Genomic DNA, 12,749 nt, shown 5'->3' on the forward strand with positions numbered 1-12,749 from the left:
ATTTTAGAACTTCTAGCCTCAGTCTATCGATTTCAATCAATTGCATGTCATAACTCATTGTACTTCCTAAATGAAACAATACCCTGGATTAGTTTTGCTTTGAATTGTATTTGTGTGTGATTGAATTTTTTTTCCTCTGTAGTCATTAATAAAAATCATCTTTTGATTGCCTGGATAAAATTGACGAAGAACTATGATAGCTAAGCTTAGGAATAATTGCTCTCGTTGGTCCTTGAGGACAATACACTATTTTGGGATTTATTACTTCGACACGTATGTTTGCGTTCACGCATCAAGACCCAAAGTGACATGTAATTTGATTAAGAATAAAGACACAGTAGTTGAATTATGCCCCTGTGTCAATCTGATACAAAAGACTTACCAAAGTAGTAGAGAGACCATATTTGTGAAAAGATGGGCACCAATTCTCAATCCCTATAGAGCAGGAGATACTTCACACTAATATCAGAGTAAGGCAATTGACCTTTCTTAGGCCAAGCACATTTGACACCCCCTGTAAGTTCAAAGACCAAATTAGACGCAGAGGTCTTGCTCAGTAACATCTTTAAGGACTTGGCAATTCAAAAATTTGTTAATGACAGAGGCTGAAAACACAAAGCAATGACCTTTCACATGAACCTTTCTATAGTCTGAGCTACCTACATTATTAAACTGGTGGGAGAGATTAACATAAAACTCATGAACCAAATTAGGGTAGTAAGGCCCAAGATTCAGCACAGTGTAAACAATATCAGCCTTCACAAGTAAACTCATAATTTTCAGACAATCTTGAGCTTGTTCAAAAAGGTCTCTTTCAATGATGATTCTCCTATTAACAACAAATTTCCACATTTTAGCACTGTCCTCAGAGTGGAAAGATATATTATCTAACAGCACGACAGGGATATCCTTCTTTTTCAATCTCTTCTTGATCTAAATTTTCTGAACATCCTCATCAGGCACATTCTGAGGATCTTTTTCAAATACATTTTCTTCTTCATCAACCCATTAGAAATCAAAAGCAGCATCATTTTGAGCACTTGGCTTCGAGAAACCAGCACCTTCACTAACACACTTTTGTTTACCTTTTAGCTTCAACTAACTAATAGGCACATTGTCATCAGAAGAATCATCAATAGAGTCAAAGGAGCTCTTCCTAGCTTTTTCCCCCTCATGAGCATTTTCATCCTTACATTTATCAGACATATTATCTTGAATTTCATTCTCAAAACTAGCTTTACTCGAGTTACTTTTATCATTTCTATATTCATAATTATCATGATCATCTTCATTTTCCAAAACTCAAAATCATTAACTACCCTAGATGTAATAACATTTAACAACACATTTAAAGCTTCAGTCTCAACATTCTCGATATTTTGAATATAGTTTTTGAAATTAGACTCAATACCCAACTCAAATGCACTGCTTTCAGTCAAATTATCTTTTGACGTATCTGCAACATTAGAAACCCTAGACTCTTTTACTCTACTTTCATCAATTTGTGTCGATTCATCATTTGAAACATGCATGACATCGCTAGTCAAAGTAACATTTTCATTTCCTGATTTAATAAGAGAAGGATCAGTACTTGAAGACTTCTGAGGATCAGATGGAAGTTGAGAGGTTCAATTTCAACTTCAGAACCCACAAGGTCCTCCATGGTCACTCATGCTCACATGTACCATTAATATATTTGTGGTCTCCCCCTTCTTCTTCTTTTTACCTTTACCTTTTGTCATGTGATGCGATCTTTTACGCTTTTCAACAGAAGTGGACACAACCTTATTTTGACCCCAAGTCTCAGCATTAGGGTTTGAAATGTGATCAGCTTCTATAACATTCGTTAGAGCATTCTCATCGATAGATTCATCGATCCTTTTTCTATTTGTCTTTTCTTTGTAGCGCACCATTTTCAATTTAGAAGTGTGAGTTCCTCTTCAAGTACTCACCATTTAGTTTGGAATCGCCAGAGAGAAACCACAATCACAGACGAAGAAAAGAATATGAACATGCAAGAATTCAAAAACCTCTTTCCTACCAAAACACAACTGACGGGAGTTATTGTAAAAGCACAAATAGTAAATATTTCTCAACTTACACTAACCTACCCCACGATATGCATTATGCCACATGTCCAGTTTTGTGAAATGAGCCTGAATCCCTTCATAGTCCACTTCCAAGACTTGATTAGTTACTATAAATCAATTATACAGAGGCCCAAAGCAATTCGAAGAGCCTTAAACTGTTTAACGTCTAGAGCTTTTGTGAAGATGTCAACTATTTGATTTTCAGTTCAAATATGTTCCAAAACAATCTATTTACTTTCAACCAATACTCGGATGAAATGTTGTCTAATGTCAATATGTTTTGCTCTACTGTGTTGGACTGGATTCTTAGAAATATCTATGGCACTCAAGTTGTTACAGTACAATGTCATAGCATATTGCGAGACATCGTATTCTATAAGCATCTGTTTCATCCAGAGAAGTTGAGTGCAACTGCTTCAAGTAGCAAACGTATTTAACTTCAGTAGTGGAGAGAGACACGCAGTTCTACTTCTTGTTGAACTAGGACATCAAGTTGTTTCCCGAAAAGAAACATCCACCATAAGTGTTTTTCTGATCTTCTGAGCTACCAGCCCAATCTGCATCATTATAACCAACCAAGGAGCAGTTAGTATCAAAAGAATAGAGAAGACCATACTCACATGTACCATTAATATATTTTATGATTCGTTTGGCACCCAATAGATGACTTGCTTTGGGCTTAGCTTGATATCTAGTATAGACTCCGATAGCAAAAGTAATGCCAAACCTACTAGCGGTGAGATAAAGTAAACTCCCAACAATGCTTCGGTACAAACTCATCAGTACATGAACACTCGGGGTCTTTACACATTTTAACATGAATAGGAGTAGGGGTTCTCTTTTACGAACCTTTTCAAGCCCAAACCTTTTTACCAGGTCTTTTGCATATTTGCTTAGAGATATGAAAACTCCATCTTTAAGCTGTTTGATTTGGAGACCCAATAAATATGTCAGTTCGCCCACCAAACTCATTTCAAATTCAGTTTGCATTTGATTTACAAAACGATCTACGAGATGCTGAGACATTCCTTCGAATACAATATCATCCACACAAACTTAGGCAATCATAAGATTCCTTTTTTCTTTCTTTACAAATAGCATTTTTCCACCTCCCCATCTCACATATCTCTGTTTAAGAAAAAAAAAATTAAATAAGTGGTCGTACCAAGCACGAGGTACTTGCTTCAGGCCATACAAGGCTTTTTAAAGCTTATACAAATTATCAGGATAAACTGGATCAAAAAAGCCTTTGGGTTGCTCGACATAAACATCTTCATTCAAGTACCCATTGAGATAGGCGCTTTTGACATCCATTTGATAAAGTTTGAATTTTAGTAAGTAGGCAATACTTAGCAAAATTCTTTTGCCTTTCAGACAAGCTACAAAAGCAAACACCTCATCAAAGTCAATACTCTCTATTTGAAAGTATCCTTAAGCAATAACGAACTTTATTTCTTGTGACCATTCCATTTGCGACAGATTTGTTCTTGAAGATCCATTTTGTGCCAACAACATTCGTTGAAACAGGACGAGGCACTAACATCCAAACCTAAAGTCTTTCAAATTGCACCAACTCTTCTTGCATAGCATTGACCCAACACCCATCTTTTAAAGCTACAGTAGCATTCTTAGGCTCCATAGTGGATTGAAAAAAATGTTACCAATCATTTAGAGATAGTCCACCTCTTCTTTCTTCCCAATGAAAATTCTAGACCCAATATCTCTTATAATATTACTGGAAGGATGATTCTTCATAATTCTACTATAAGGGTGCTTGGTATATTTCTAATCATCTTCATTATCATAGATTTTGCTATTTTAAGAATTTTGAGTATTGTAACAAAAATATTTTGGGGTTGGTGTCCTAAATCTCGTAGGGTCTTGTAGTGTGTAATTGCATTATACAAACATTTTATTTATTTAATAAAATATGAGATGTTTTATTGGACATTTAGTAGCATTAAACCCACAAACCAATAAACCAACATCCAAGGTTATCTTTTATAGCTTAAATATGTATGTAGAGATATACAGGTAGATCATGTTTAAGTGATAACCTAAATGATCTGTAGTAGATGGATACGGATCGATACTTTATCCTGGGGACACTACGAGTACGGCCCGCTTTGCAAATGTTACAATTGTTGTAAAGTGCTACAAAAGATCGGATCCTGATCATTCATGTGAAGTCATGTGATCGGAAGGAGTTTGTATAAGAACAGAACACAAAATAACTAGTCTCATTATATAACATCGTTCAAAATAGAGACTTACATTTCACCAGGATGATCATAGGTGACATGACCTAAATCTTGAATGAGTTGTGAACTCCTGCCTATGAAGGCGATCCTTTGATTTGTATGGATGAGAGTGGCCAAATTGCTAACTCACCAAACTTACCATTTTGAGGATTCGTCTGATTGAGGAGTTGGGAACATAGTTATACAAGACGAAATTCACTCATTCCCCGATGTGGGAGTAAGTAGATAAATTGTTCTCATAAGGACTGATTTCAGGGCTTGAACAATGTGACACCACACTCTTTTCTGACCCGAGAGGGGTTCAGTCATAGTTAAACTATGATTTTTATTGTTCATTAAAGGGATCAGTGGTACTTAAGGAGTTAAATGTAACTACGTACTTATGAGCAATTTGTGAAGGCTCATTGCATTGTTAATTGGTTATATCCAATGGACACAGAAATATATCTGTAGTGCGAATAGTACAACTGTTAGTCTTTAGTAGAGTGTCTGACAGTTAATGGAAGTTGAGTAGATTAATTAAAGAATTTAATTAATTATTCAAGTATTGTTGAAGCTTCAAACTACAAGTCCATGAAGTCTCATATGTAGTTCAACGGGGATTTATGAAAATCAATTTTGGATTAATTTAATTTCTTCAAATTAATTGTGAGAATTAATTATATGCGATATAATTCATTTAGTTTAATTATATATGATATAATTACTATAATGTATTGATACATTATAATGAAAAGGTTATTTGAGAGGAAATAAATATTTGAATATTATTCAAATATTAATTATGTGAATTGGATTCATATAAATAATTTTAATATAAATCTTATAAATGAGATTTATATTAAATATCGTTGTTGAGAGAATTAAACTATAGGTTATATTATATTGGATACAATATTAAACTATAAGTTATATGTTATATTTGATATAACATATAGTTTAATATATATTATATAATAAAGTGATTATAATATAAATATATATTAATGTTTTTATTAAAATTAATTTTCTTTCTACTACGTGTTAGTAGGAAGCTAGAGGGGTTGAATTCTTTTTCTTCATCTTCTTCCTCCTTTAGGTTTTTACAGAAAGAGTTCTGTAACATTTTGATCTTTCACAATCTCTTAACTCTCTTCTTCTCTCTTAATTATTTCCCTCAACAAAAATCCAGAGCCCACACACTTTTAGATTCTCATCTCAGAGAATACGGAAGAAATCAAGTGGTGGTGTCCATTGTGGGGTTTCGAGTTCGTGACATTTCGGAGAAGAGGATACACGAAGAAAATTGAATCTTCAAGACCGAGTTCCTAATACCCTTTTCTCAATTTCTATAAGCATGCGGTGTTTTTTAAATTTTATGCATAATTTTTTGTTTCTACTGTAAAATGGTTTTTGTAAAATTTGAGATTTAGATCCGATCTTGTTTCTACTCAAGGACCTTCAATGGTTCCTTCATAATTTTCATCATCAATTGGTGAAACAACTAATTTTGATTTATGCCCATTTGACAAAATAGATTCAGCATCATCTTCATTTGCCTCATCTATGATAACAATGAGAGATTTCATTACTCTGTATGCTTATTATAGACCCTATAAGCTAAAAAAAATCTGACATGAGGATATCCATGAGCAGCGAAATGATCGTTCCAAATTTCATTTATTTGAACACACATAATTACAGTCAAGAAACAGAAACTTATAGGTCATGCACAAAACGAAATTACAGCATGCTTTTGATAACGGGTAGAAATGCACGTTATTACAGCGCAAATAAGTAAAACAATGAGGGAAAGCGACGGTAAAAATATACAAAATCATGTCCAAAAGCGTTAAACTGAGAATATTGCGATCGCATGTGCCCAACGCATAAAAGCAGCTAATTTACTTATTTTTGTGCAGGAAAAATGCGTTGGCGCAAGTAAAATTGTGATCCAAAGAATTAGGTGTCCGCGCGCATTGAAAGATTGCGATCGCAAAGTCATGCGATCGTATGCGATTGCGAGAAGTTGCTCAAGAAGGTGGCCGCATAAAGACGGTGCATCAAGGTGAAAGCATAATAAATCATGATGGAACGGAAATCTGATGACAGTCGAATCTGAATTTAGTTGACAAGCTGTTAACGACAACTGTAGCAAGTACACTCAACTTTCGGTGACCATTAATAAGCGCATCAGAGCAGGAGATTTATGACCGCCCATCATTAGAGAGAAAAGCTTCTTCACCTTGAGCTCTATAAATACTGAAGGCCACCATCGTTAAAGAAGTTCACCATATATAGAATAGAGATCATATAAACAATAGATAGTCGTTAGTCTGTTCATAGTTATTCTTATACTGAGAAGATGGAAACGAGTGAAGAGAAGAAGACGCCGAGAGATCATTCCTGGATAGCTCGAAAGACTGCGGGGAAGCACTACAAAAGGAGAGAGGACCAACACTTGCGAAAGCAAGGATATTCATCTGGGCAGAGTTGTAATGAAAGACGGTGTAAAAGGCCACGGGAAGCAAGACATTGCTACTGAGCTTCTTATCTCTACTTTCTATTATCATTTTATATTTTGCATTTAATTTATAAACAATGGAAATCTCATTTCAACTTACGTTCAATCTTTCCATACTTCGCATGAGTAGCTAATTTTTCGAATGGGTTGAGAAGTACTTAGCTAGCATGACCTAAGATTTTCACTTTATGCGATCATCTTATCTTGTGTATGCGTCATTCACCCTTTAAAGATACTTGAGAGAGTAATCTAAAGAAAGAATCTAGACTTGAGAGAGTCGAATTAGAATCTAGGCTTGAGAGATTCAGATTAGAACCGCATAAGTAAGAGATAGAAATTTAGACATAAGTTTTGTTTACTACTATGCATCGCATGCACCCTAGAAATAGGATATAATAGTATGCGGTCACCTTGTGTATGTGTGCATCATTCATCATCGCATAGACAAGAATAGAGGCTTAGACATAAGTCCTATCGACATTATCGTATACATCGCATGTGTCCTAAAAATAGAAACTATGGCATTTACATTAAGAGATGACATGTTGTTGTCTGTGTATAGCATGATCGCATAACGTGAACACAATCTTAGGAAGTATTAGCTAAATCCCTTCTCAACCCATTCATCGCATACTCATTGTAATTCTCGATTTCATCAACTCCTTACTCGAATCCGTTGCATAGGAAATATACTTAAACAAAACACTAGCCAACTTATTTGTTTTTGCCACTGCAAAGGAATCAAATTTACTATTGCATAGTAACTTAGTAGTCCCTACGTTCGACCCTGGACTTATCAGGAAACCTAGTGAGATTTATACTTGGATCTTATTAGGAAAACTTACATGTGCAATGCATAACACATCACTGCAACTCACATCATATTTGCATTACCATTTACAATGCATCATCTTTCAAGAAGATCAAGGGATAAAGTATCATATGTGAAACCCAGATTTCCATTTTTCCTACTTAAGCAGGTGATTAAGGGAATTAACTAAGTGTAAGTTAAATCCTATGATAAAGGGAAGGAAGTTTCTAAGTGTTGATAGATTTTCCTTGAGTGGTTTGGAGATAAGCTTTTACTAGTGAAATTTAGCTAAGTGTAAAGTCAAAAGAAACCATGTGTTGGGTGTTAGGAAACATTAAACGCATGAGATGAGGTTGAGTAAGTAGAGGTTTAAAAGGGATTAAGCATTGAAGCAAAGGCAACCATGCATTTGTGAGGTTGGACGCATGTTGGCCAAAGCGTTGGCAAAAGGCGTTGCTTAGAGTTGCTCATGCGTTGAGGCTGCGTGAGCGAGAGTGGAGAAAGCGAGAGAAGCTTGAGCGCAAGGCGCTAGGCAGACGATCGTATAGCTATGTGTGGGCACTGAGTGATACACTAGACGGTCGTGTAGCTGTAGGCGACGTTAAACGATGTGAAGGGATGCACTACATGATAGCACTACACGATAAGCGATGACACTAAACGATCAGAGCGTGAAAGCTAAACGATAGCGTTATATGATAGCACTATACGATAGCGTTAAGCATTGAGTGGGCGTTAGATGATGAGCGTAGATGCTAGACGATGCGCGGACACTAAGCGATAGACTACACGATGAGCGTGAGTGCTACACGATAGGCCAAACATTAAACGATGGGTGTGCGCGATAGACGCAGGCGTTGGGCGATGATGCTATACGATGAGCAGATGCGTTAGACAATAAGGCGTCAACGCTACGATGGAGCTAAACGATGGACGTGGCAGCTAAGTGATAGGCTATGTGCAAAGATCGTTGAGAGCGAGATGTTTACTAAACAATTGAGCTACACGATGGGGCGTTGGTGCTATGCAATGGACGCAGGCACTAGACGATTACAGCGAGAGATAGCGAGAAGGCTGGTTGTTAAGCGACAGCGAGATGTTTAGTAAATGATGGAGCTAAGCGATGATGTACAAGAGCTACACGATGGATTAAACGATGAAGCGGTGCTGAGGCTTGCGTTACGCAAGGCTAGTGAACTCATCTGGACAAATGGTTGTACCAAGAGATGGTTAGACTTGAGTTAGTAGGAGCTGGACAGATTAAGTGTTATGCAAAAAAGGTCTCATGAGGAAGACAACTCAAGTAGGTGTATGGCATGAGAGTAGATGAATGGAAAGGAAGTAGGTAGTGGCAAAACATGGTGCAAACACTTCAAGAGTAGGAGGTGTCTTGCATTGGAGGCTTGGTAAAGATGAAAAGGATCATTTGCTTTGGCCTATAAATACCACCACAAGATGCCTCTTCAGTTCATAAGTCAAATATTCTTCAAAGAATGTAAGGAAGAGTGTTAGAAGGTAGATTTGAAGGAGACCATGCGTTGATCATGAAGGGCATGCGTCGGTCATGAAGTTCCAAGAAGGAGATGCTGTCGAACAGTGAAGTCTCGAAGTAGCATCAATTTGGGACGAGGATTTCTCCCAGAATACTCGTGCGTTTAGAGTGATTCCAAAGCCATCTAAAAGCTCTGAGAGTCTAGTATTCATAGTAGGGCTTCTAGAGAAGAAGCTCCAAGGAATCTGGCTGGAGAGTGAAGAAAAGAGAGAAGGGTCAAGCTGTTGGGTAAGCTTGGGCTATTCTTGATGTTTTGATGATTCCAACCAAACCACGAGATTTCTGAGCTAATATTTTAAGGTAATATTTCTGAGACATTTTAGAGCATTTTAGTAGAAGGAAGTATCTCGAGATAAGGCTTAGAACTATGAATAATTTGATTTGAATTTGGAATTTAGGGTTCAAAAGGGAGCCCGAGAAGACTAAGGAACTTTTAGAAAGGAAGATTCCTACATTACCAAGGTGAGTGGTACTTTCCTTTAAGTCTTAAAGCATATCTTTCAGAGTAAAGTATATATTCTTATGTTGTGAATAAGTAATGAGCATGAGAATGAGATTATCTGATCGGGATGGTCAGGGAGTCAATAAACCTAGTTCCTAAGCCCAAAAGTGGAACCTCACGGGATGGTCAGGGGACCGGGAGGGCTAGTTCCTGAGCCTGTGGGAGGAACCTCGTATGGGATGGTCAAAGGGTCGATGGGTCTAGCTTCTGAGCCCATATGTGGGGAGCTATATGCACATAGGGAAAAAAGGGAACGCATCAAAGTAAGCGTTTATGATTAGTAATAGTTAACTATCTACCGTGTGTATAGGTAGAGAATAGACTCATTCTAAGTAGTTATCAGTTTAACTATCTACCGTGTGTGTAGATAGAGTTGAGACCAGACTCATTCAAAGCTAAGGTTTGAGTATTAACCTCGTATTTGTGAAATGCTTGTATTTTTATGAGTTGAAATAGACTCTAGAAGTTGTTTACCACTCACTGAGCTTTGTGAAGCTCATTCTTTTCTTTCATGTTTTCTTCCCAGGTAGCGAAGGGTGAGAAGTTCCAGGGTGCTGCTAAGGTCAAGGTCTGCCACAGGCCATAGTCACACTTCCGGGGTTTTAGAGTTGTTGTTGTAAACTTTGTAGTTAATTCTTGGAGTTGTATAAATGTTAATTGTTGTAATAAAATGGGTCTACTAAATTAGTTGTTATTTATCTTCTTGACTTGAAGTTTACTGAGAGCAAAGAGATTCAGATGGGCAGTAGATATCACAAAAGGGTGGTATCTGTGGTCCCTTATGCCTCTCCTCGGTCTCATAAGGCAGGCTCGAGACGGGGTGTGACATCATATCTTTGAAGACTCATCTTCAAACTCCATCGATCATGGCCGCTCGATCAATCTCCAAGACTGCAATACACGAAGGCTCGTACACCACGACCATAACACAACACATCACAGTGACCACGAACACAACGATCTCCTAGATCACGAACACAGCAAACGACCTCCAAAAACCTCGACTTAGTCGAGTTAAGTACGACACCACCACAATGGTAACCTTGGTATTCTCGGTGTGAGAATCCACAAGTGTGGGCTCTGTGTGGACATGGTTAAAAGAAGAGACCGGAGGAATAACAATCGTGTAAACGATTGAGCAAGTGGGAGATGACAAAGGTCTATCGTATAGACGATGCCCAATCGTTTAGAAAAAGCTCTATGATCGTTTAGCTAATGGCCAGCTGAGTGAAATATCGTGTAGTGTCACTCCACGATTGTTTAATGTCTCTTCAGCTATCGTTTAGTGAATCCTATTCACTTGACAGCAAACCGTGAGTCTTTTCGAGAATGGAAAATCTCTTTTCAACAACTACTAAATTTAGGAAAACAATTTTCTTTTTATCTCACGGTTACCATGAAAACCACTAATAACATCCCACTCAATTGGTTATTAGAGAAAAAGATATAATTATCTAAATTTAATATTATTATAAATATATATGATATCCAACTTACCATATTATATTTATAACCTATAGTTTTAATATTTCATCTCATGAAATATATAAACTATAGTTCTTTTTCTATTTCATGGTATTTAATGTAAATCTCATTTACATTAATCCTCCACTTGATGTATCTCATACATCACACCGATCATATCATATATAATCGAATTACCTCTTGTCAATTTGAACATTTCAAATCAACACCAAGAACTGATTCTCAACTTGAATACATTGAGCTACCAAGGGACCTCATGGACTTGTAGCTCGAAGCTTCAACCGTACATGAATAACTGACTAAACTCTTTAGTCACGGGATTCACCATCCGTTAATTGTCAGGCACTCCACTAAAGACCGACAGCTGAACTCTCCTTATTACAGATATATTATGTGTCCATATCAACCAATCAACAGTGCGATAACCCTTCACAAATCGCTCCTAAGTACAACTGGGCCAATAATCGTTATGCTCCCATATTTACATCTAACTCCTTAAGTACTATTGATCCCTCTAATGAACATAAGTCATAGTTCTACTAATTGAGTCCTCTCTTCCAAAGAGAAATTGTGGCCACTATGTTCAAGACCTGGAATCAGCCCTTAAGGGAGTCATCTATCTACTTACACCTGCTTCAGGGAATGAGCTAATTCCATCTTGTGTAACTGAGTTTCTAACTCCCAAATCAGACAAATCCCCAAAAAGGTAGGCATGTTAAGCTGGCAATTTGGCCACTCTCACCCATACTAATTAAAGGACCGCCCTCAAAGGCAGGAGTTCCAAAACACTCAGGATTAAGGTCATATCACCTATGGTCGTTTAGGTGAGATGTAAGTTTCAAGTATCAACGGTGTTATATACAGAGACTAGTCATCTCGTGGTCCGGTCTTATACAAACTCTTTGTATAGGACACCCCCGCTCGCATGTCTCTACATGAATGGTCAGGATCTATCATCTGTAGCAGTTCACAACACTTGCAAACCTCTACAAAGCGGGCCGTATCCATAGTATTACCATGATCAAGTATCCCTCTTTAATCCGTATACTATAGACCTATTTAGGTTATCACTTAAGGCATGATCCATTTGTATATCTCATATACATGCTTAATTTTACATACAATAACTATGGAGATTTGTTTATTGGATATAAGTAAATGCTAGAAAAAATAACTCTTATTTTATTCATAACAATGTGTACAGTTTGTATATCTCATATACATGCTTAAGTTTACATACAATAACCATGGAGATTTGTTTATTGGATATGGGTAAATGCTAGATAAAATAACTATTATTTTATTCATAACAATGTGTACAGTTTACAAACTACCAGACATCGGGAGAATTAGGACACCAATTCTAACATAAGCTCCGCTGTTTGCATAATACCCCAAGAAAATTCCTTCATCACTTTTGGAATCCCATATTTTTCTTTGGATCTTGATCAACTAATATATAATACGGACCGCAAAAAATATGAAAGTATTTGATGCCATGAAGATTTCCAGCAGGTTTGTTCTGGCATCTTCGTCTATTGATTC

The sequence above is a fragment of the Benincasa hispida genome, chromosome 8 (assembly GCF_027475165.1).
Source record: "Benincasa hispida cultivar pf3 chromosome 8, pf3_genome.v1.1, whole genome shotgun sequence".
In the NCBI taxonomy this organism is placed as follows: Eukaryota; Viridiplantae; Streptophyta; class Magnoliopsida; order Cucurbitales; family Cucurbitaceae; genus Benincasa; species Benincasa hispida.